Genomic DNA, 26,132 nt, shown 5'->3' with positions numbered 1-26,132 from the left:
GAATTATTTCTGTTACTCAGTGAGTTCAGCTCTCTGACCTCGTTGCTCCAGGTTCACCACTGAAGTCTGGATTTAGATCTTTGGACCGGTCACTCCTCACAGACGGACAGCTGGACCCTGCAGACTCTGCTCTGTCCTCCTCTTCCTCCATCATCGTCTTCAGTCAGTCTGAGAGGTAAACCACAAACACTCAGTGAGTTCACATTAACAGGAGGAACTGAGTTACAGTCGCTGACCTCTGACCTGTCATGTGACCATGAAACCAGGTCAATATGTCTGTAGGTTCAGTCATCCAGGTCATGTGATCTAAGGAGCTTGGAGAGAAAAGAGACGTCTTTAAGTTTCTGGAAGACGTTTCATCTGAGAAGCTTCTTCAGCTCTAAAACCAAACGGTGGAGAGTCCCAGATATTTAAACCTGAGAGGGAAAGAAAGCATGTCGCTGACCCACCACTGATGTTATTTCAAGGAGGAAACTGAGAGCCTTTGCACCAGGAGCACAAACATCAGCTCCAGCAATGATCCACTGATGTGTTTTTATTCCATGTATGAATGTTGTTATTGACAGAGATGACGTTTGTGTGTCAGTGATGCAGTGACTGTTGTTGTTACCTGTACAGGCTGGTTAGACTCTATGAAACAGATCATACAGATCTCTGCATGTTAGAAGAGACTATTAAAGGTCATGAATGAGACAAAGGCAGGGAGGCGTCCTTTACAGCTAAACAGCAGAGTGAGAGAACAGCCAGCACCTCTACATTTATCACATTATACAGCACATGTATGATACTGACAGGGATGAGAAGAATTTAGTGATTCTGATCCCATCATTGATATTACTTATTGATTCTCAGTAGCTCTGCTCTGACAGTCACCACCATCACTGAGCAGCATATCAAAGACATTTGTGCACATTAACTGCATGTTGTGGCTCAAATGTTTGTGCATGTTGGAGGCATTTCCTCTTTGTTGTGATCAGTGTTGGTCATTACTCAAAACAGTCATTATTACACATATTACACAGAACACTTTGATTAAAAGTAATGGAGTACGTTACTTCATTACTCCTCATAACATTACTTTGATGTTAAAATGAACAAATGAGCATGTAACAACATAAAGCTGAGGTACAGCCCCACACACCAACACAGATCCTGATGAGGTCACGTGATGTTTCTCTGAGTGTTTATGAACACAAATCAAAGATGAAACAGCACAAAGACACTTCAAAGTGATTCTACTGTAGAAACATGAACAGGTAGAAACCTGCAGCCTGACTGCTCATCACTTTGTTACCTGTTCAAGTTCAGCAGCAGCAGCTCACTTTATCACGGTGCTGGTCTGGGGTCAGTGTTTACTCAGCTTTAACCTCACTCTGGGTTCTTGGCTAGCCTAGCTTTAGCTTAGTGTTAGCATGCTGTGTGCTAGCTCAGCGTCAGAGCTCTGCAGGTGTCTCCTGTGTAAATATTAATCACAGTGACAGTAAAGGAGGTAAAGGGCTGTGACGTCATCACGTACGCTGCGTCCTCTGTGGGCTCTGAGTGAACTCAAAGTACAAACTACAAGTACACAAACACGAACGTAGCTCAGAGTGGCGGACACACTCGGCCTCGTTGGTCCAGCTGTGAGTCCGTTACCGTGAACTATGGAGCGGCAGATTTGTGCTGAACTAAGCTGCACACAGCTGATGTTAGCCAGGAAACATTACACACTGACTTTAATGGAGAGACCGGAAATACAAACACACACAGTTTGTTGTGTGAAGAAATCAAACACGAGCTGAACAAACAGTAAAGTTCCTAAAGACAAACTGTTAAAGGAGGAAACAAAGCAAACTTACAGTTTCTTCACACACCAACAACAAGCTCCACTCCACACCTGGACACTAAACACGGACACACAGGTGAGCTGCTTCCTGGAAGGAGGCGGGGCTCCACCTGAAACTCAGCACAGGTGGGAGGGGCTCAGCTCTGTGTGTGCTGATGTGTTAACTTTAAAAATATGCCGTCTGACTGCTCAGACTGAGTCAGAGTAAAGTTCACATGCTGACGTGTGGAGACATGAAACCTTGTTGTAGCTGCAGGTGTGAACACACTGATCCCAGATCAGCTCTGCTGTATTTGTAACATGAACATTTCTGCTGCAAAGCTTCAAATGTTCAGCATGTTTCTCTGTTTCCAGTCTATAGATCCAGTCACACTTTCTACCTTCACCTGTGCAGTAAAGACTGAGAGCAGAGCTGAAAGCAAGCGTCCAATCAGTGAGCAGCATCAACACCTGAGCTTCATTCAGACTCTGTTATTGAAGATGTTGTTGGTACAAAGTTCATCTGCTGCTCACATGAATCCATGAAAGATTTATTTCACTGAATGTTTCTTCAAAGCTCATTTCAACCTGTTGAAGTCATGAATGAAAGTGCAGACTGAGAGTGGATCACATGATGTTTGAGGTGTGTCATGTGACATGTTCAGTATTGTCACACATGTCTAGATTGTCCCTGATATCATAACTGCTCAAACACTGATGATTATATTTGAAGAATTATTCCTGATGGCAGCAAAGTTTGAATGGAGCTCTCTGTCTGTGCTGATTTGTCGCCCTCTGGAGGTCAAAGCACAAACTGCATGATGTCACTGTAACCACCACAGTGACAGGAAGTGTTTTTATGACTGAAACACTGAAATGATGCTAACGGCTGTCGTTAGGCTCACTGACAGCAGTGCTGATGTGTTCATGTCAAACACTGGCTCAGGTCAGACTCCTTCATCCTTCTCCAGCGTGAGGCCGCCCTCAGACCCACAGGAGCTCTGACCTTTGACCTCCTGACCCTAACCATTTTAGTCTTGTTGCATCTGCAAATCCATCCAAACTGTAGCCGAGCAAAAGAAGCTGGAAGTTGTTCTATGAATGATGTTGTTGAAGGAGCTTGGAAAGAAAAGCGTCTGGACTTCTTTAAGTTGCTTGAAGAGGGACATGGACGTCTTAACGCCCACTTACATCCTGGGACATTTGATCACAGGAAATCACATGATGGGGTGGGGCTAGATCTCACAATGGGTTCACCCAAAACCTTGGCTGATTGAGACCCACACCCGTTCTCACACCGTGGCTCGTGTGATTAGGTAGAGGATCAACAGGGGCTCCGTGTCCCTGAATTTAAACTGAATCTAAACACACCGTGCACAATGCCAAGTTAGATAATGGTTAAAAGAACAAGATAAGAATAAATAAAAAGATAAAATAAGGATAAGAAATAACTTAAAAAAATAAAATAAAAAGATAAATAACTGCAAATAAGTACAAATAAGTAACTGAAGACACGTGTGGTCTGCAGATGTCGATGTACATGGATGTACATGGAGTTTAATGTGCAAAATGAACTTAGTGTGCAAAGTGACCTGATGTGCAAACTGCAGTTTGAGGTCGGTCAGCTGTTCAGGAGTCTGATAGCAGTGGGGAAGATGGAGTTGTTGAGTCTGGATGTTCTACATTTCACACTTCTGAACCTTCGTCTCGAGGGCAGAGGTGTGTCTCTCCTCTGGACTCTGTGATGGTAGCTGCTCTGCAGAGAGGGCAGCGGGGTCCTGATGATCTTCTCCACAGTTGTTATCACTCTCTGCAGGCGTTTGCGGTTTGCAGTAGTGCTGCCGTACCATGCAGTGATGCAGCTGTCAGGCTGCTCTCCACAGTGCAGCTGTAGAACCTGCTGAGGATCTTGGCCAACATACCAAATTTCCTCAGCCTCCTCAGGAAATACAGCAGCTGCTGAGCCTTCTTGACCAGCTGTGTGAGTTTGAGTCCCTCACTGACTCAAACTCCTTCAGTGACACTTGCAGCCTTGCAGATTAGTTTGCTGATCCTGATGCATCTCTGGAGCTGATGCTGTCCCCCAGCAGACAACAACAACATAGATGCTCTCACTAGTCCACTTTACCCTCTAATCACATCTCTGACATCTGCAGGTTGCTCCATAGAGACTCTTGTGCAATGCCAGGTGTTTGTGTTTGTCTGTAGGTACACATTAGATATGACCATAGACGCACACACACAAGTGAACACAGCAGCACAGATGGTTTCCACCTGCTTCCCTCTTTCTTCACACAACTGTGAGGATGATGAAGAGGTTTCAGGACGAGGTGGTCAGCAAGCACAGGATAAAGCAGGGCCATGAAACTCTCTGGTGCAGCAGATGTTTAATCAGACTCAGCTTTAGGCTTCTTTTCCCACCTGGCAGCAAAGTAACAGCTTCACTAATGTGAACAGTCACAATGTTAAACGTTTCTATATCTTCATATATTTTTATCTGTTGATGCTGCAGAATAAAGTCTGTTAACAGAGTGCAGGATGTGTAGAGCAGGTCCAGCTCTCCCTTTACTGTGTCCACTTTCATCAGCCCCTGTGAAGTGACACAGAGTGCATGTGTGTCTGTCAGCTGTTGTTTGTTGTGAAGGATGGAACAAATGAACACACACTTTTAGAGAAATCTGAAAAAGCAACACGTGCTTGGGCTCCTTCTGTGCTCGTCTTCATTAATGCTGATCTTTCTTTCCTGTTTGTTCTTTGGCACAAGCTTCAGTCTTTTCTCCCAGGGCTCCTTCACACTTAGAAACACACCTACATTCATTTATACACAAACATCATGAAACAAAGGCTTTGTAAAAGAGGACATGAGATCCTCTCTGAACAGCACATTCATATCAAACACAGGACTGAACAGGATATACTGAGTCTGTGCTGTTTTCATTGTTACTTGCTGAGTATTTTTCCAGTGTTTGAAATGTGACTCAAGTCTGATTCTTCTACTGTGTGTGAACTCTAAGCAGCTGCATTAAACAGCTGCTTTTCAAACCAGGCTCAATCCTATGACTCTGTGAATGTAAACTTTTGTCACCTGCATGAATAACAATCCTTGATCTAGTCAGGACTGCAGTGCTCCTGTGATCCCAGCTTATAGATGGAGGCTAGCATGAGAGGCTCAGCAGCTAAAGCAGCACACCTGGGTCTCCCAGCCTATTAAAAGCAGCCCTTTGCTTCACCTGCTTCACTAAACATTATTATTATTATTTAAGCAGAGTGGTGTGATTGATGTAGGCATTGCTGTGTGACAGGAGGACTTTTCTTGAAACAGCTCGTGTGACGTGAGCTGACGTAAAAACAGTGATGTTAGCTTGATTCTCTTGGCTAAAACTATTTTAAAAAGAGGGTCAATCATGCAAATCTGCCAATAGAAGCCAAAGTTACAGCCCCTCAGAGTTTAAAGAGAAAAGGCCCGTTTCCAACACTCGGTTGTGCAAAGGGAAACAGGCCCACAGTGCCTGAGTGTGTGGGTAATTCTTCAAATAATATTCAAAAGCAAACATTTTTAAGCATGTAAATAAAATTCAATCATTTCTGCTCTTCAATACCTAAGAAATGAAAACTGGCAGATGGTCCCAAAATGTGAAACGCCTGGCTATCTGTGCATTTAGTGCTGCAAGTTTTCACTGTTTACCTTCAGAAGCATAAATCTCTGCACAGATAATGTTCATATGTGGATTCCTGGTTTTCTGCAGTTAATTGTGACCCAAAGCGTATTTTTAAAGTGGTTCCAGGCAATAAAGTCTAAAAATAAATACATCTACTTCCTTTTTCTGTGTTCCAGCCTCAGTGACTCTGACACAGTGCTGTAATATTTACACCTCTGATGAAAGCAGAGTTTGTAGTTGCAGAGAAATACTCGACTCATTTTGGGCATTTACGAGCAGGAACCTCAGAAAGCCCCTCGCTGCTTCACTGGTTAAGAAGCAAAGCAAACATTAGTTCACAGTGATGTTAATTAAGGCCCAAAGTTTAGGAACGAACGTCAGCACTTCACTAATGAATGTAATGCTGATTCATGTGCTTGTTTTGTAATGTGCATGTTGTGCGTTGCTATTTCCCATATTCTTTGGCACTGATAGATGAAGAGTCTCAGGCAGGACCGAGGCTGCCAGCTGCTGACAGTGAGCAGGGAGAGAGCAGCAGAAGCTGGGCAAGAGCAGGGCACCTTCAGCCCCCTTCATCAGTCAGAAATCATTTGGGTGTCTGTGTGAAATGTCTGATTTTTAAAATCTTTTTGTAGACATATTTATTAAATGTTTAACAATTATATAGAAGAAAGACAATGTAAAGAACAAAACATGACAAAACAAAAATGAGTTGAAGTTATGAACTGTTTCTGAGAGACAAATAACACCAGGATCCTTTTTGTGTAGCTGACAGCTGGTAACTGTGCAGGGGCGGGTCTAGCAAAGTGTTGCCAGGGGGGCAGGTAGGGCATTAACAGGGAGAGGGGGGCACAAAGACATACTTTTCTTTCTTGTTCTCATTTAAAATGCTCACTTTTAATAAATAATTATCTGAATCTTACAACAAACGTTTTCATCTGATGTAAAATGTATAGAAATCCATTATTGTACATAGTCATTTTTTAGGGTCCCATCATAATTTCTTCAGAAGTAAGTACTGCATATGATGCCAGTGTTTCCCACATTTTCTAGATTCTGCACCAGTACTGTGTGTAAAATGCATCAAAAAGTCCGTTTGATTCTTTCTCAGCTGTCTTTCTGTCTCCTTTCACTTTTTAAAGGTTGCCATGTTAGAAAACATATTTTGCCCTGCCGTGCTGTTTATTGATGTGGCAAATGAAAGGTTTATGAAAACATATCTAAATCTGTCATCAGTAATCAGCAATGATCATGTCTCACCTCTAGTCTCTGTCTTAATGTCAGGTTTCCACCGTGTGTTGTAGATGTTCAGGAGGTTAACTCGACCAACAGTCTACTTCCTGTTTAGAATACCAGGACAGGGAGGATGGTGCAGGTTTAAGTTTATTAGACTGATGCATGTATACCAACAAGACAGCGTCCATCACTGTGACAACAGCGTTTGTTTTCATTCAAAGGCTTCATGGTTTTTCCTTTAATACCTGGGGGGCCGGTCTCCAGTCAAAATGCCCGGGACCATTTTTTGTCCCAGTCCAGCCCTGGTGTCAGATCTGCATGCAGTGTCAATGAGACGATCAACAACAGATCAGACAAAACACTCAGGCGGACACTCCTCTGTAGAAGGAAACATGGAAAGTGTGAGGTAATCAGTGCACAACATCACTTTGTATTTCAGGCTGTTTTTATATAGAACTTCAGCACCAATGTAAAAGTTCTGGTTTGAGGAAGATGAAGAACATTTTCAGGAAGGATGCCGTCTGCAAGCAGAGCTGCTTGAACCTCAGCGCTGAGGTCCAGACTACTTCCTGTGAAGCCACGTGATGTAAATCTGCTGCTGTAACTTCACAGTTTACTGAAGCTAAATGCAACGTTACCATATAATCTGTTTTCAACAAAGGTTTCACTCCGTCCGGTGTTGATGGAATGATTCAGGCCGTACTCGTCAGGCTTCCCGTCGACCACACGCATTTCAGTCACAAACCCCGTGACTGACAACAAGGGAAACAGCAGAAGAAAAGATGTGAAAAATACTGGATGATGATGATGGAGGATTAACCGCGGTGGCTAAACTGTTTCCTGTCTTTGTGGGCGTACTCACAGGGAAGTTTCCAGGCACGTCAGTCTTGGTGGCTAAAGTCTCCATTTTCCAACATGTATCGCTACAGGTGCAAAGACACAACATTAATCATCAGTGTAAATATTTTAATGCTGTCCAAACGGTGTTTGCTTTGTCTGTCCTCTCGCACTCACAGAGGAAACGAGGACGCCACCTTCAACCCATCTTCAGTTGGCTCAACCATGGCCGGACTTCCTGTTGGCTTTGTGACAGCAAACCACTTGAAATGAGAGCAAACTGCAGTCAAGCACCACTTACAGCAACCTGTGGACACGCAAATGGAAAGCACTGAGAATCATACAGAAGCATAAGAGCTGTTTATTGTAACACGTGTGTGTGTGTGTGTGTGTGTGTGTGTGTGTGTGTGTGTGTGTGTGTGTGTGTGTGTGCACATTAATAACACACTGATGTATGTTAGTTTGATTTATGCTATATCTGAGAAAACAACTGCAGAATTTTACATCAAAGTTTCCAAAGCTGATGTTTTGTTGTTCACTCTGTTTTATATTCATATAGTTTGTTGTTTTTAAATCAGTGGACAAAATAAATATTATCACACAAAATCCAGGGTGAAACATAACCAAATAACCTAAATGGTGAAGTCATTATAGAAGTACATGTTGCAAAGGTCAGCCTCCTGTATAGACTGCTAAACTGTCTGGGGGGGCCCTGCCTGTCCTCGTTGGATAAGCTCCACCCCTTTTCCATAAGACGGAGACATTTGTATGAAAATAGATGGGCAGTAAAATAAAAAATAAAAAATATTATGGATGACTCTGTAAATCAAAGTCGGCCTGAGGCAGAAGCAGAAACCATGAGGAGCACAGCACCACTCCCAGAAGGGCACGAAGTGAAGCCATAGCTGCTGAAGAGTGAAGACGTGATGATGGAGGAGATCACAGATGAAGATCTGCTGCCTGCTGACTCTTTATATAGAAGAGTGAGACTATCTCCCCACCAGCAGCTGCACTTATACAAACCCCAGGTGCTGGGATGGCTTTGAACATGTGACATTTTCTGCAAACACATGGACAGTTTCATAAGCACAAAGATTATTCCTGCAGCGGCAGAATCGTATCCACTGTGTGAGAGGTGAACGTCAGACAGTTCTTAGAAAATGTAGTTTCTCTTTAAGCTTTTAACGTCTCTTTTACCCCCATTTGTCTAAAACTACTTGACAGCCCTTCATGTCAGAGGTTTATTACCTGTGCAGGATGGAGCACATGGTCTCAGTCAGGCTGGACACGATCACTCCTACAGGAAGTAAATGTGATTTTATTTCACCTGTGAAATGATGAAAAACAGCAGAATAGCTCACGCTAACAAACGGGTGTTGAAATGTTTCATTTTCTGCTGTTTCACAGGTCAAAAAGGGCGTCGAAGCAAACTGAAGCTGAGCTGCTGCTGCTGTTGTAGTGCAGCATCTGCTGTGTGCTTCATCAGAGAACCTTCTGTACACAGCAGACAGAGGCTGCTGCCACTGAAGTCCATCTGCTAGAGAGCTTTAAACACTGGTTATTGAAGTGGCTTTGATGATACTGATACACAGTCTTTGCTGCTGTCACAGGACAGGGATCCACCAGGGAGTAGTTGTCAGGATAAAGAGCCTTCGCTTCTCTAAATATAAACTGGATACTTGTAGGAAACTTTGGGAAGCAGCATTTTTCCTCATATCGTCTAAACTGAAGTTAGCTCAGGTGCTTCTTCCATACTTGCTCTGCAGAAAGCCAAAGAGTTTGGAGCTCTGCAAACATTTGCAGCACAGCTGGATGTTTGTAACTTTGGTCACCTCTGTATCATCCCTCAGATTCTTTCTGCACAGCTTTGAAACCATGACAGCACGAGTGATGCTGAGGAGACGTCCAGTTTAAACAGACCTTTATTCCTGGAACACAAACACATGAAGTGATGCTGCTAAAGAAGAACATTTAATCGCACTAATGAATCAAGCATCTGTTTGTCTGTCAGTCTGTCAACAGTTCCTCTGATCGACTTCAGACTTGGTGGGTATTTTGTTTTTGCAGCGGTCAAAGTCGATCAGCGTGTTGCTTTGTCTGCTGTAAATCTGCCTGTACAAAGGGAAACATGCATGTTTTAGATGCAAACTCACAACATGGCTGCATTTTTGTGATTATGTGTATTTTATATTGATTTATTCTATTATGTTTTGTATATGAATCTTTACAAGTGTGTCGATACAAAGGCTTGATTAAAACAAAGGTCTCAGCTGTGCTGTTAGGGATGCTCTCATATTTGTTTCAAATGTAATAAATCAAAGGATTTCAGGCTTTTCATCCTTTTTATTTGTTTGGTTCTAACAGCAGCTGGATAAAAACATGCAGGTGATGAATATAATTGTGTGATATTATGAGCATTGTGAATAAAGAAAGAGCAGAGATAGTAAAAAGGAAACAGGTGATGGACGTGAGATTTTCAGAACAAAAGCTCCTCAGTGAGACGATCACCTGGACACAAGGTCAGGCAGCTGGGACTCATCTAGAGAGCAAAATGGAAAAGTGATCTGTGCAGAACATCACTGTTGATTGCAGTTATTTACATCAGACTTCTTCTCTGAGATAAGAGCACCATTTGTGGGAAAGATGACAGTATTTCCAGGCTGGATGCTGTTTGCAGGGAGAACTGAATGAAAGTCTCCTGCACCTCAGCGCTGAGGTCCACACCTGTGAACACAGATGAGGTCAATCTGCTGCAGCACGTAGAGCTTTACTGATCAGCAGGTTCAAAGGATTCAGCAGAGCGTAGAGTCAGAGCTAAATGCCACATCACCATAGAGTTTGTTAACAACAGCTTTCTTTGCCCTTTGTCTCGATGGACTGAATCAGGGATACTCGTCATACTTCACCTCAACCACGTCACTGAGAGACCCCAGCCTGACACAGCAGCAGAGATGATGAAAGCAGAAACAGCAAACAGATGCTTCAGTTGTGTTTCTCTCTGTGTGTGCGCTCACGCCCACTTGTGTGTGTGAACTTTCCACGTACCTCAGCTTGTTTCTCCAACATGAGCCATCAGGGCTGAAAAACATCACTAACACATGAATTCTTTCTCTTTTTGTTATCACCTGTGATCATGTGTCTCATGTTTCTGTCATTCACCAGTTCTTGTATAGTTACGTGTAACTAGACTTCTGTGGGACGTAAATGATTGTTTTGTATGCAGATCTGTACAAAGGATGGAAACACTTGATTACAAAGGAGATCTCAGCTGTGTTGTTGTGGATGGACTTCAACGTATTTGTTAAAAAAGAGAATAAAGCAAAGTGTTTTAGCTGTTTGGGAGTTTTTGTTTGATTCCATTCAGTTTTATTTCTATGGAGTCAAATAATAAGAAAGGCTCTAGAACAGCCCTGAGTTTGTCCAGGTGACACTCCTCTGAAGAACAAAGACAAAGAGGAAGAAGGGGATTCGTTTTCAAGTCTTGTTTCTTTCAAAATAAAAGCTGAAATGTTTTGGAAGCATGATAATATTTCAGCCAGGATGCCGTCTCCAAGGAGACCTGCACCTCAGCGCTGAGCTCCACATCACGCCCTGTGAAAGCACAGATATAAATCTGCTGCAGTGAGAAGAACTTTACCCAACACAAGTGTAGAAGTAGACATTTGACTTTACCTACAACCTGTTAACAACAAAGCTTTCATTGCCTCTGTTGTTGATGTCATGTAGGACTAATCATACTTCACATCAGCCATGCACACGTCAGAGGATCTCCAGGCTTTCAGTCGTCGTCTGTTAGTCGTAACGTATCTCCTGTTAAAGAGTTAAATGTGCGTTATCCATCTCTGTCCTCTCACAGCTCGCCGTATACCAACTCCAGCTGTGGTAACCGTGGCTGTGCCCATCAACACACTGAAGCTGAGACGCCACCCGTCAAAATAAAAGTCTTAGTTCTGATATTTTGTAATGAGTTTGTAGATTTCCCACAGCTGATCGTAACAGCAGGCTGCCGGTTTGGAGAAGCCAGTCCAGGAATACTGGAACAGAAGCTAAACAAAGTCCTGCTGTGAACAGCAGCAATATGGATTTTACACATCCATCCATCTTTTCAGCTCAGGGTCGTGTGTGTGTTTGCACCATGTTTACAGAAACTGGAACGTGACTCCACTTGTGGAAAAAATGAGCGTCGCCAAGAGTTTGAAGGCGTTTTTGAGACTAAACATGGTGTTTTAGTGTCAGGGGTACGATTAGGTTGTTAGGTTGTTAACCTCTGCTGCCACGCTGACGGCGTATGCGGTCAAACGGAAGAAGACAGTCTATATTCTTAGCAGCATTCACAGCGTGGTTCAGACTGATAACACTACCAAAAGGAAGCCAAACACTGTCACCCTTTACAACAAAACAAAGTGTGGCGTGGATGTGATGGACCAGATGGTTCTGGAGTACACTGTCCGCAGAGGAACACGGCGCTGGCCAGTTGCCATGTTTTATAACATGATTGACATGGCAGCACTGAATGCACATGTGCTGTATCAAGCATGCACCGGGATGAAGGAAAGACGGGTGGACTTCCTGGTGGAGCTTGCAAGAGAGTTGGCTCACTCTCATGTAGCTGCGAAGAAGGCAAGAAAAGAACAGTTGCTTTGGACACAACCCTCCACAACGAGCCCTGGAAAAAGAGCCATGTGTCAAGTCAAACACAAATGCAAGAACAATCATGCCACTGAGCGATGTGTTCACTGCAAAAGATACACATGTGGTAAATGCAGACTACAGATACCATGGCAGTGCCAGGATTGTGAGTGATTGCTGAAAATGTTGAAATGTACTCACTCACTTTTTATTATTATTTGTACATATGTGTACAAATGGTTGGTTTTTTGTACTGTTTTTATCAATAAATCTCAGCAACAAAGGACAAACACCCATGTGTGTTGATTTCTCCCTAAGATGGCAAACTGAAACACTCCAAGTTGGTGACTTTTGGAGATTTATTTCCCTGGATGATTGAGAATGCTTCAAGATGAAACACAAAAGGAAGTTCTCAGCTTTTAGCAGCTCCCCCACCCCTTCAATCACACACCCCCACTCCCCTCCCTCCAGAATTCCCAGGTAACAACCTAATATACATATGAATGACTAGTGAATTTAGCTTCCACTTGGCTGAAGCTAAAGCCTAGATAAAAGCCATTTGGCTGCTCTCCGGGTTTTAAAGGTAGAAAAGCCAAATGGCTGCTCCCCGGGGGTTTTTAAGAACATGTTCTACCAGGATGTTACTTTCCTAAACGTGTTCTCCAAATGTTCCAAAGACTTTGTTCTAAGTCGTTCTACATGATGAAACATCCACACTGAGTTTAAGAAGGACACACAAACACCATCTGTCCTTTCATCATGTGTACAAACGTGTTCAGATGTCAAATGTACCGTGAATGGATGCAAATGTGGATCGTTCCAATAACATGAGACAGTTTTGTAAGTCGATCACAGTCTGAAGTTCATTGAAACCTATAAGAACATGTTATTCAAACCAACTTTATCCAACAGGAAGCAGCATCAGGGGAACAGGAAACATTCAAACATGTTTCCTGTAAGAACTGCACAAAGGAAGAAAACACAATCCTACACACGAGCACTTTAAAATGGACATTTAGCTTTTCAAACATCAGGGAGCTGCAATAACAACACTGTGCCCATTCTGATCAGACTGAAAGATTTATAGAGATTTATCCATGTGCTGCAAAAAGATTTGATATCAACATAGATGCAGATTAGCAGGAGCATTTTCTTCATATTGATTTAGAGTTCAGTACCAGGAATATGTAGAATTAACATCTGTGTGCATGACGAGTGATGAAAATTCAAAGTCAGGCTTTCAAAGGATGTCAGAATTGGTGTCTCTATCTGTGACTGTCCCAGAGGAACCTACCTGAGGGATTATTACAGATCTGTCTATATAGAAAGACTTGCATTGATTCACAGTGTACAATTCTTTCTAATCTATTAACATCTTCCTCCAAATCCTGTTTCTGCTGTTTAATGACATATGTCTGAATACAGACAGTGGAAAAATGTCAGTTTTAGTTTTACTGGATCTCAGTGCAGCATTTGATACAGTTGACCACAACATATTACTCAAACGACTGGAGAACTGGACAGGTCTTTCAGGAACTGTACTAAACTGGTTCAAAACATACGTAGAAAACAGGAAATACTTTGTATCAATAGGTAACTTCACATCTGAGCAGACAAGTATCACATGTGGAGTTCCCCAAGGTTCCATCTGGGGACCCTTTCTGTTTAACATTTACATGCTCCCACTGGCACAGATTATAAAGAACAACAAAATAAACTGTCGTAGCTATGCAGATGACACACAAATATATATCACAATGTCACCAGGAGACCAAGGCCCCGTACAATTTTCTCCAGCTAAACAAAAACAAAACTGAGGTAATAGTCTTTGGCGCCAAAGAAAAACGATTACAGGTCACCAGAGAACTTCAATCTATACATCTAAAAACCACAAACCAGTCTTCATGCAGCCGATATTTCATGTGAACTCCAACCTGCCAGCTGCCATCATGTTTTCAGGGTTCATTCAGTGTTGAAATGTAGGACAAACAGCAGCACATGTTCTCTAAATGTTTGCAGTCATTTTAAATGAAGCTGATACTACATGAGACATTTTCCATATTTACTGTCTTTGAACAGAGAATAATAAAGCCATCAAACATATACAGGCTGTGCAAATACAAACTTCTTTGGTGCATTTGATGACCTGCAGAGGAGAACAAGTCGGGCTTTTCAGCCCTAACACAACCTCTTTGTTCTCAATACTACAAAACCTTCAAAGGCTGATATGCAAGTTTGCATGAATCACCAACACAGTTGTGTTTGTTTCTAGTATAGTTATAAATAAGCTGATCAAATATCTGCTGACTGATTAGATCCAGTATCTATTACAGATGAACTGGATATCACAGCGCATGTTGTTAATCCGTCATATCAAACTAAACCGTGTTGCTGGTGTAAATATCCTCCAATAAAGTCAGATGAGGGCTACTGTTGCCAGGTAACGATGATGTCACACTGGATCTTCTGATCTTTAGCATCGTAGCGCTCGGAGTCTGATGTTGGCTCATGTGTTGTTAAACACCAACATGACGTTCTACTAGTCAAGGCCTCAGCTTCACCCACTGATGCTGATCACACAGACCCACTAATAGAACTGTTTTATCAGGTTTAAGCAGCAACAGCATTAATGTCACATTTAATCAGACCACATTTACATTACAAGCCCACTACAACCATATGGAACTCCAAAGTGTTCAAAATTAAATAAATAAATAAGTCATGATGAAATAAATAACTATGTGAATAAATAAGACACAGATATGTAATGTGAGAATGATATTGTGAAATAATTGAACACATTTTGAAAAAAAGCTCATTATTGTGAAATATATTGCATTCTGCTATATAAATTTACTTATTATTGTGAAATATTATTTCATGATCATTATTTTTCACAATAACAGAGATTATTCCTGAGGCATTTTATTTATTCCCAGCCATTTTTAATCCAAAATGTCCTTTTTTCAAAGTCAGTCTTTATTTCAAAATCCCGTTTTTCCCAATGGCCTATTTATTTCATTATTATTACACATTATTTGACCACGAGCAATCTTTTCTGGTTTGACGCCGTCTTTGTAGCCAGAAACCAGCTCTCTCCTCGGCTTCCTCCACTACACGCTTCCCCCACGCCAGTCTCCTCCGTCACTATAAAGGGGAGAGTCATGAGCTCCATCACCCTCACCTGTGCCGTCCAACGTCCCGCCACCAGCCTCCACTGCAGCAGGCCAGAGACCACACCCCTGCCACAATAAGTAAAAGTATATCCTTGCTGTACCCTTAATGCTAAATGTGCTAAATTAACCGCTGCCTTTGCCCCTTTGGGATTATTCTTATGTCACTGGGATGTTGACCTTTGACCTTCACATTAGAGAGATGGGCAGACATAATTAGTGTATGAATTTTAAAGTAACAGGTAATAAAGAGAGTGCAGCAAATGTAGTCAGGTTTATTACTCTGTATCACACATGAGTGCCCGAGGGAGGCGGGGCTGACTGGGGAGACACAGGAAACAGAGAGACAGGGCTGACTCGACATGAAACGATGAAACGTGGGACACGGGAACAGAAACTAAACACAGGCTGAAATGAACACTGAGGGAGGGAGAACTAAGATTACTGAGAGCCTGATAAATAAGAAGAACAAAAACCAAGAAAAACAAGAGTCAAAGAAAACCAAAAACACAAAGCATTGGGCCAGGACCCACTGCTGTGACATTTATATGTGATAAAAACATTAAAAACTGCTCAGATGTTGAAATCTTTCTACGTATACTTTAGGTTCAGCTCTCCAGCCTGGCATTTGGTTAAGCATGATTCAAACATTTGATTTTGTTTAACTGGTTTTAATTATAGTTACTTTTTGTGAACATTTGTTGCAGCATTTAAAAATACATCATTTATTTTCAAACTTTTATTTGATTTAGAGCATCATATTTGACCAACGTAAATGTTTTAATTTCATATAAAATAACTGAAGCAGTGAACTAAATATCTGAAATCTTTCCTTCCTTAAAAGTTATAATCCTACTTAAGTTATAGTGCAAACGCTTAAGCAACAAATATACTTGATGCTAATTAATTAATATTTCCCTTTGATGTTGCAACTATGCGGTCACTTCTGTCTTTAAACAAAATAATATTTTCCAGTTACAGAAATCATAAAGTCCAAACTAAAGTGCTACTGTTGCTATATGCATTTTATATAAATCATGGATGATGGTCCTGACATGAAGGAAGAGAAAGTTACAGGTTGCATCCTTTGACTTTGTCTCCGTGCCTTTGGGCGATTTTCAGAAGGACAGATGTTTCTGTTCAATTCTTAAATCAATTTTTTCAAACACAAACACTATTTTAAAGCTTCTAGAGAGTAAAATATTAATGATAATTATAATAACAATAATAAAAACAAAAGCTCTCAGATCCATCAAACCAAGCAGCAGAAAGAACAATAACTGAAGAGAAAACTTTAACCTTGTAGACTTCATTATGTTCCAGCTGCTCTACAGACACTGTGACCTCGAACTTAAGCAGGTCGTAAAGTATGTGCAGCTCAATAACTTCATAATCAGACCCTGTGGTATTTAGGCAGCAGAACAACTAAGAATAACAACTACAAATAATGTTTTTAGGTTTCTGTTGTACTGCAAGGTTCTGTACAGGAGAACCAAACCAAGAGCAAATATTACGTCTCATTTACACCTGAGCACGAAGAGCCATCAACATTTAGCAAATTGAATCATCTTTGTTTAGATGCAAGAAGAATCATATAGAAATGAAAAAGTAGAAATAGAAATCCAGAGCAAAGATATCCTCTAATTCAGCGTAGCACATGTGCAGCTGCTGCGATTCACGTAAGCATTCGGCTCGTCACTGTTGCAGATTTTTCTCTCGCTGTTCTGGCTCACAGCGCTGCAAACACAAAAATAAATATCCCCAAAGGTGTGAAAGGGAGCTAATTAGTAAGAGTATTGTTACTCTCCGCAGGAGTAGTCCAGCAGTAGAAATCAGTCCAATAACAAGGTGTGTAACATCTAGCAGGGTGACAGAAAAACCCAGGGTAACTTCTAAGGACCTCAACGTCTCTCTCACATTGTGTTTTTAAACATGCTTCCATTTGTCACTTCAGTCTTTACTCTGAAATACAGGAAGAGAAATCATGGCTGAAACAATTTCTCATGAAACCAGGGGTGTGGTCCAACAGTCAGTTTGGTGAGGAAGGTTCCTAACTGAGAGAAGTGACCCAGAAGTATCTGTGTAGCAGCCACAATGAATCCAGATCATGAGCTTTATTAACTGATCAAAGTCTCTTCTTTCATCTTCTGTATCATTCAGTTTGCATTGGTAATGCCCATTATTGTAATGCTTTTTTAAGACCAGCAAAACTTTATTTCACTTTGGGTTAGCTGGGATAAGTGATGGATGGAGGGAATTTTACTTCAGCCACAGAAATCCTAAACAGGAAGGAGGAGCAGAGTTACAGTGGATCACTATCCAGCAGGGAAACAAGGTTTATTTCAATTTCTTGGCCATGAGTGAGATTTACTATGGCAGCTCGGTGTGAGTCCTCTTCTGAGCCTCACCCGTGCAGCACTACCGTCTAGTGTCTCAGTGTTGTTTATTCACTAATGTTTGATAAACTGTAAAGCTGACAGAGTTTATTTATATCATCTTCACGTGAACACATTCAAGAACATAACAGATGAAGAAACATTAAAAACTTCCACACTACATGAAGCAAGAAAAATTGTTTTTCTTTCAGGTGGTTTCAGAAAAACAGAAACATCAAACATCTCCAAGACTCTCTTTGAAAGAACTAAAAACCTTTGTTCTCATGGTCCAATCATGAGTGAACTCCCCGATGAAGCCTTGTGTGCTAAAACATGTCAGAGTTTTAAAGGTTAAACATGAGTTTCCAAAACGTTTTGCTGGAGAACAATGAACTATTTGACTGAGTTTCAATCATTTACAGACGAGCAAAACCAGGACAGAGAAAAAAGGACAAAACTGACTCAGTAAAACAACAGAAAAGAAGATCCCATGTAGATCTGTATTATGTAGAAGTTCAGCCCAGCAACCAGTTCAGTTCAACACAAGTTTAAATGATTCTATCTGAACTCTGTGGAGCCTGATCTCAAGCTTTTTGAGTCTGACACAGAAACCAGAGGATCTTTCTGTGTCTTCAGATTCACTGTGATCCAGTGATGGGAGTGATTTCAGCCCTGAGTGATCGCGCTGATGTTTGCACAGAGCAGACAATGAGGTGAATGTTTGGGCACATTGGTAACAGTGAAACAGTTTATTAGTAACGTGGGATCGTTTGTGTGCAGAGTATGAACTGAGATTCCTGAAGCTCTTGTCACACTGGTCACAGCTGTAGTTTCCTTCCATGTGTGCACGTTCATGAAGGTTACGATTACCTGACTGTGAGAAGCTTCTCTCACAGTGTCTGCACTTGTGTGGTTTCTCTCCTGTGTGGACTCGTTTGTGTGATTCAAGCTTCCATGCAGTGGTGAAGGATGACCCACACTGATCACAGAGGTGCTTTTTAACCCCACTGTGAATCAGTTCATGTTGTTTTAACTCACTTGATGTGGTGAAGCTTCTCCCACATTCTTTGCAGTATTTCAGTTTGTCTCCAGTGTGTCTACGTTGATGTACTTTTAGGGTCTTTTGCCGACTGAAAGTTTTTCCACAGAGGTCACAATGAAAGTCTTTCCCACCACCACAGTGATGACAGGGTTGAGAACTGGATCCATCTGTGTCGCTCTGCTTCTAAACAAAGACACAAAGACAGTGTAAGTCAGTCCTTCAACATTTGTATCCTGAACGTCGCCTGAAATAAAGAGCATCTCTGCAGACGTCCAACTACATTTGACTGTTTCAGTTAACACACTCAGTTTACTGGGCTGCAATAACTACAATACTACCACCATAATACTACAGTAATACTAAAATCATAACTGAAAGGAAAATCTGAATAATCACTCAGAGCTGCTTTTCCATGCAGTAGAATTGCTAACATGCTAACACAGTTTAATGAGCAGAGTTGTTCCAAACAGTCAGGCTAAAATGACAAGATAACAATATAAATACATACCTCACAGTAGCTGCACTTGTAGAGTCTCTTTCTGGTGTGGATCTGTTGGTGTCGTCTCAGGTGACGTGGAGATTTGAAAGTCTTCTCACACAGGTCACATTGATAAGGTCTCTCCTCAGTGTGGGTAAACATGTGTTGTTGTAAGTGTGCGTCTGTTGTAAAGTATTTGCCACACTGTTCACAGCAGTACACATCATGTCTGTTGTGAATGCGTAGGTGTGTATTTTGGTTCCATCTCTGGCTGAAAGTTTTTCCACAGATGTCACAGCTGTATGGCTTAATTCCAGAGTGGGTAACTAGATGCTTCTGTAAGCTGCTACTGTGAGTAAAAGCTCTGCCACACTGATCACAGCTGTATGGCTTAATTCCAGAGTGGGTAACTAGATGACTCTGTAAGCTGCTACTGTGAGTAAAAGCTCTGCCACACTGATCACAGCTGTACGCTTTAACTCCACTGTGAACTGTGAGTTGGTGTTTTTTTAGGTAACCCTTCCTGGAAAAAGAATTTCCACACAAGTCACAGCTGAACGGTCTCTCTCCAGTGTGGATGACCTGATGCTGTTTTAGTTTAGCCCTCACAGTAAAACCCTTCCCACACTCGTCACAGCTGTATGGCTTAATTCCAGAGTGGGTAACTAGATGCCTCTGTAAGTGGCTACTTTGAGTAAAAGCTCTGCCACACTGATCACAGCTGTATGGCTTAATTCCAGAGTGGGTAACTAGATGCCTCTGTAAGTGGCTACTGTGAGTAAAAGCTCTGCCACACTGATCACAGCTGTACGCTTTAACTCCACTGTGGACGAGTTGGTGTTGTTTTAGGGAACCCTTCAAGGAAAAAGACTTTCCACACAAGTCACAGCTGAACGGTCTCTCTCCAGTGTGGATGACCTGATGCCGTTTTAGTTTAGCCCTCACAGTAAAACCCTTCCCACACTCGTCACAGGTGTGTTTTTTCTCTCCCTTTCTTCTGTGAGGTTTGTCGGCCTCCTGAGAGCGCTGACTTCTGGCTCCATGTTGGTCCTGCAGTGACAGAGATACAAACAGAGGCAGTGAGTGAAATGCAGTCGTGGAACAAACTCAACCTTCAAACTCCATTAACACTAGTTTTAAACCTGAAGGTGGAGCGTGGCACCAAACACCTTAAAGGTCTCTTATCCCCACCTGCTGGTAGTTCTAACACATTACATCCAACCTGCTGTTAAAGATAATTCATGACTGTTCAAACACACACACACACACACACACACACACACACACACACACACACACACACACACACATTATTTTATAATTTAGATTATTTTGTTGTTTCCTATTACATATTTCTATAATTTGTATAGATTTATACAGATTTATTCAGTGATAATAAATCCTATGTTTGTTTATTCTAAAGGAACCCCGTTAGCTTCCACAACAGATGTTGCTCGTCTTCCGTCAAATACTCACATAAAATATTACACAATAAAGTGGATTCAAGATATCCACATAATTTCACTCTTACATCCACAGTGAGGTTTCACAATTGTTCAAATATAAGCAATCAATAATAATAATAATAATATCAATAACATTGAGGCACATTACACAAATTTCAAAAACAAATCATGTCTTACAATATTTACAACAACTAAAAGCTCTGTAAATCGGCTTTTAAGTGTTCATTGAAGTTTTGAATAATTCTCTAATTTTTTAAGGCAACTTATTCCACTTAAAAGTTGCTCTAAATGTAACAGTTTTACAAAACGTTACTTTTAACTCGAGCATTTACTAAATTGCAGCTTGTTGAAAACTGTGTAATATGATGATGTATTTCATCTGGATACTGCAGCTGAGCAGAATAAATGTGGTGTGTTTAACAGAATTGCTTTCTTTAGAACTACAAGTAAGCCATAGAATATTTTAGCCTGTACAGGAAGCCAAGAAAGGTTATTATGCATTTTATCAATATTAGTATAGTATGAACATCTTCACACTAATCTGGACGCCTTATTCTGGACTAACTGAAGTCTGTTAAGATCTGTCTTATTAGCTGCTGACCAAATGATTGAACAATACTCCAGATGAGACATTACTAGTGCATTAATGACATCTTTCATAATGAAGAAGTGATACACAAAGAGCATTTCATAGCCATAGCTATGCCTTGTCGGCAGAGTTATGTGACATTAGTGATGTTTGTACTTTCAGCGTTAACTTGGTTTTAAAGCCTTTAAAATATACGCCGTTCAATAGTCGACCTTCATCTGACAGAGAATGTGATGATTTTGTGGATAATTAAAGTCAGTCATATATCCACAAACACAACAAGCTGAAAGTCAGTGATGCTGCTCGGTTTGCAGTCCTGAACATCACGGCACAAGCAGGATCCACTGCACTGTTAATGTTAGCTGTGTTATATTGCTGCCTCTGTTCGGTGGTGTCGAGCCAAACGCACTTTAACGTGTGTTTGAACGAGCTGACGGTTCACTCGTTAAGCTGAAAGAAAGATGCTTTAATCACAGCAGTCACACATGTGTCCACTGCACCATCTGGAACTCTTCTTGTTTACACTCGTAATAACACAAACACTAAATCCTGCTTCTCTGGTGCTGTTGTGTAGCAGTGTGTACACCTGAGACTGTCACCTGTCTGTCTGTCCTGCACTCTCTCTCTGTTTCTTTCTCTCTGATTGTGGAATAAAAGTATGAACATGTGTTTATAAGTTACACTTGTGTTTGAATCCTGCAGCTTATCACACATTTGATTTCCATGTGTGACGACTGCAAGTGTCCAGAGTGAGGACAGACTGAGGGAGCCACTGCTGCACATCATCTGTGAGGCTTTGCAGCCCTGATGATCCACCAGGACAAACTCAGCAGTGTGTGAGGAAGAGGAGGAGGAAGAGCCAGCAGCAGCTGACAGATGGAGAGAATAGACAGACTGTTCCCTGTTTGTGAAGGACTGCTAGGAAAGTTTAACATAGCTGTCTGTGCTGAATCAGTCTTATTAGGTAACGTTCAAATAATGTGATCATCCCAGTGTTTTCAGTGTGGGAGAAAGTACTCAGGGCCTTCAAGTTACACACTATGAAAGGCAGCAACAAGTTTAATGTTCAGAAACCTAAAGTATGTATCAGCAGCAGGATGGAGCTAAAAATAAATGTTGGTTTCAGTTCTATGAAGCTTTGAGTGTTTTGGATCAGCAGCTGCTGTGTTTGTTGCATCATATTGCTGTGATTGTTTATATGCTTTATATATTCTGAGCTAAGTTGATCTGTAGTGTTACATGATACACTCTCAGAAATAATATAAATATATATATATATAAATAACTGTTAGTATCATGGTTGCTAGGCAACCTGGGCAGCGCGACGGAGGCTAGACGTCCCATTTCACGAGCCTACGAGCCTCGCACTTCGGCCTTAGCGGTCTTTGAGTCTGCGGCCCTTGAGGACTTTAAAGCTGCAGAACCTGAATCGGGATACAGCCATGATGATCTCCAGCCTCGTGCTCGCCAACATTCTCACCTGAGTTAAGAAGACGATCACTGAAATGGTCTCAGCAGGTCCTTTGATGACAGCAATGAAATGCAGCGGTAAGGCTTTTTGGGGATTAAGTTCGTTTTCATGGCAAAGAAGGACGATGCAGTTCATCTGATCACTCCTCATAACATTCTGGAGTGCAGGCAAAATGCTATTATAAAAACTTAAGCAGCAACTTCTCCAGGTTCCAATATTTATGCAATTCTCAAACCTTTTGGCCACGACTGTATAACCTCTTCTGAAGTTTAGTGGATATTATACATGGTTATGCTCAGGATGTGTCGGCCAGTTTCCACTGGAAACGCCTTTTGGTTAAACTGTCAGCGAGGAATTTGCATTTGCACTGTTACATTTTTATATAACTTTAATGCACATAAACAACAGCTGCTTGTTTCAGTGAAAATACATTGATGGGTTTTTAATAAAGTTGTGCAGCTGTAAAGTATTTTGTCTGGTGTCAATTCTATCGTCAGCTACATCGTTATGGCAAATGTTCAAATGTATATGGTGATAAATATCTTTGGTCATATGGTCCTGCTCTGTCTGTCACCTTCTGTGTTGAGCTCATTGTTTCCTCTGTAGTGGCTGAGCTGAGTCCAAGTAGCTGAAAATGTTCCTCTGCTGCTCCGTCAGACTCTCCTCCTCCTGCTGATCAGCTGGGACACAAAACAGATCTTTGTTAGGCTCCACACTGCACTGAAGAGTCAAAGTGTCTCATATGTTCATCTGACAAGTAAAAGAACACATTTTTGTTTCCCGAGGTGGGCAACTTGTTGGAAACAAACACAAAAGGTTTGAGCACTGATACCTGCCATTGCTGGCATTGAAAGATGCAACGCCAGCAATGTGGATTGTCAAGACTCAAACCAATCATCAAGCAAAGACAACAGGGATCATTTGTTTCTGTTTATTTAGCATTCACAGCATTTGTAGTTGCCTTCTGTGCAGGGGAAGTCCACGCACACTGTGTGGTACCGCCATCCGCAGAAGGTGCATTCAACCTCTGTAAGAGAAACGAGGTTGTCTGAGACTGAAATGATATTCACTAAAGAAGTGGTGATTTGTAAAACTTCAAGTGTATGATAAGGTGAAAACAAATACACAACTGCATGTCATGTAGTTGAAGGTTTTTTTTCTTTTGGAAGACCGGAAAACACTGAAAGTTACAAATTAGTCCTTTATTTATCCAGGTAAAAAAAAAATCTCATTGAGATTAAAAATCTCATTTCCAAGAGAGACCTGGCGTCATGGCAACACAAGTCACATACCACACAGGTATATAACATTTAAAACAAACACAATATCCCAACATGTGTAACAAATGTATTGTGCTTGAAACAAATTCAGAATAGGTGATAAAGCAGCTGCACATGTGTGTCACGAGTAAATCTGGCTGTATAACAAACAGAAACAAGTGATCTGCTGTCTTTGCTCAACGGTTGGTTTGAGTCTTGACAATCCACATTGCTGCCATCTTTCAATATGTTGAATGCACCAGTGTAAGTGCAGCCACTCAGACTCAATGTGTTCATAGAAACAGGTGCAGATGTGTCACGAGTTCATCCAGCAGTAGCTATGGCACTTGGCCACAGGGGGCAGCAGTGGACTGACCTGCATTCGAGACTGCTCCAGCTGTTCTGTGACAGTCAGTAGATCTGCTACAAATTGCAGATCATATGCAAGTTTTGGAAATGACATTATAAATATTCCTAACTTAGCCACGGCAGCATTGTTGATGTATTACCTATATACTACAAATTATTCCACCTGCTGAAAAGTGGATCTAATGTGGGCGGACTCACACTTAGCAAATAAACCTGTGATGTGAGAATGTAATCAAACTGTTGATCAGAGGCAAAGTAATTTAAAGTTTATGATGCTATCGTCTAATGTTAGCTGACATGATGTTAGCTTGTAAACTTATGTTGTTGTCTGGGTCTCATGTCTGATCTGATGATAATAACTGTGACAACACAGAGATTAAATAAAGGACGTTGGTGGGACTTCTTATGTTAGAACTATAACTTCAGTTAAGGAGTGAGACGTAAGGTGACAAGGAGAATGAAGAGAATGAGAAAGAAGTAACTGGGAAGAGAAAATGAAAACAAAAATTTGAAATGATCAAATTTGTGTTAACAGATGATGGTGATTTTAAAAATTCAAGTAATTTAAAGGTTTTATCCTATTTGTTGTTGTTTTTTTCATATTCTTCTATTTGCAAGAGGTTATTAATAAAACAGGTTCTCTTTCTGGTTTCTCTTTTTGGACGCACTCTCTACAGCTTATCACATCCAAAATGGCGGATGTCAAGTACAAAACCTCGACAGAAACAATCAGCAAGAATTTTAGCATCAGTCCAAAATAAAACTGTCCAACTACAGAGTTTTAAAATCCAACTAAACTATGAACAGAGATCTTTTACAAATAGGCTATTGATGAGATGACAGTGGTAACAAAAACGTACACATCCGCGCACACAGACAAAATGGCGGGAGAGCGTTTAACGGTCGACCTCATGAGTCCGTTACCGTGAACTATGGAGCGGCAGATTTGTGCTGGAACTGAGCTGCACACAGCTGATGTTAGCCAGGAAACATTACACACTGCTAACGTTACCTTCACACGGAGCTCCACACGGAGACGATCAGCGTCAGGCACAAACACCAAGTTCAGAAAAGAGGAACTTTGAGCAGGAAGGAAAGAGTCAGAGCGGCGTTTGAGGACACGTTTACAACCACGAACATCAGAATCTGTCTGTGCTGCATTCAAGTGCAAGTTGGAAACTCACTAATCTCTGTCGTGTTGTCCAAAGATGATTTATTTCTGCTGGTTTTCTTGTTTGAAACACAAACATGTGTCAGCACTTTGTTGTTCTTCACCCTGCAGCATTTGAATATTTCAGGAGTAAACTGATCATAAATTCATGAAGTCATGAATGAAAGTGCAGACTGAGAGTGGATCACATGATGTTTGAGGTGTGTCATGTGACATGTTCAGTATTGTCACACATGTCTAGATTGTCCCTGATATCATAGCTGCTCAAACACTGATGATTATATTTGAAGAATTATTCCTGATGGCAGCAAAGTTTGAATGGAGCTCTCTGTCTGTGCTGATTTGTCGCCCTCTGGAGGTCAAAGCACAAACTGCATGATGTCACTGTAACCACCACAGTGACAGGAAGTGTTTTTAAATGATGAAATATGTCAGTGATGCTGATAGTGTGTTCATCACAGACGTTCAGGCTTCATGTTGACATGAATCAAAGTTAATGTCATTATGGACCAAGGACAGTACTCTGGGTCTCCTGCAGAACAACTCGAGCTGTGATACCTGAATGAAGAGCCTC

At 41.4% G+C, this 26,132-nt stretch overlaps 2 long non-coding RNA genes across 2 annotated transcripts; both read right to left on the bottom strand.

Moving 5' to 3' along the window:
• Positions 1–6,955: 6,955 nt before the first annotated feature.
• Positions 6,956–7,780, bottom strand: LOC113017660 (uncharacterized). The gene is made up of 3 exons (XR_003271539.1): positions 7,714–7,780; positions 7,338–7,622; positions 6,956–7,077 (listed from the first exon to the last, which is right to left on the bottom strand). It is a non-coding gene; the product is annotated as an uncharacterized LOC113017660 (long non-coding RNA).
• Positions 7,781–23,676: 15,896 nt separating this feature from the next.
• LOC113017659 (uncharacterized) lies at positions 23,677–25,566 on the bottom strand. The gene is made up of 2 exons (XR_003271538.1): positions 25,400–25,566; positions 23,677–23,786 (listed from the first exon to the last, which is right to left on the bottom strand). It is a non-coding gene; the product is annotated as an uncharacterized LOC113017659 (long non-coding RNA).
• Between the last annotated feature and the right edge of the window lie 566 nt (positions 25,567–26,132).

The sequence above is a fragment of the Astatotilapia calliptera genome, unplaced genomic scaffold, assembly GCF_900246225.1.
Source record: "Astatotilapia calliptera unplaced genomic scaffold, fAstCal1.2 U_scaffold_176, whole genome shotgun sequence".
NCBI lineage: Eukaryota > Metazoa > Chordata > Actinopteri > Cichliformes > Cichlidae > Astatotilapia > Astatotilapia calliptera.
This window is presented reverse-complemented; position numbering and strand designations above follow the sequence as displayed.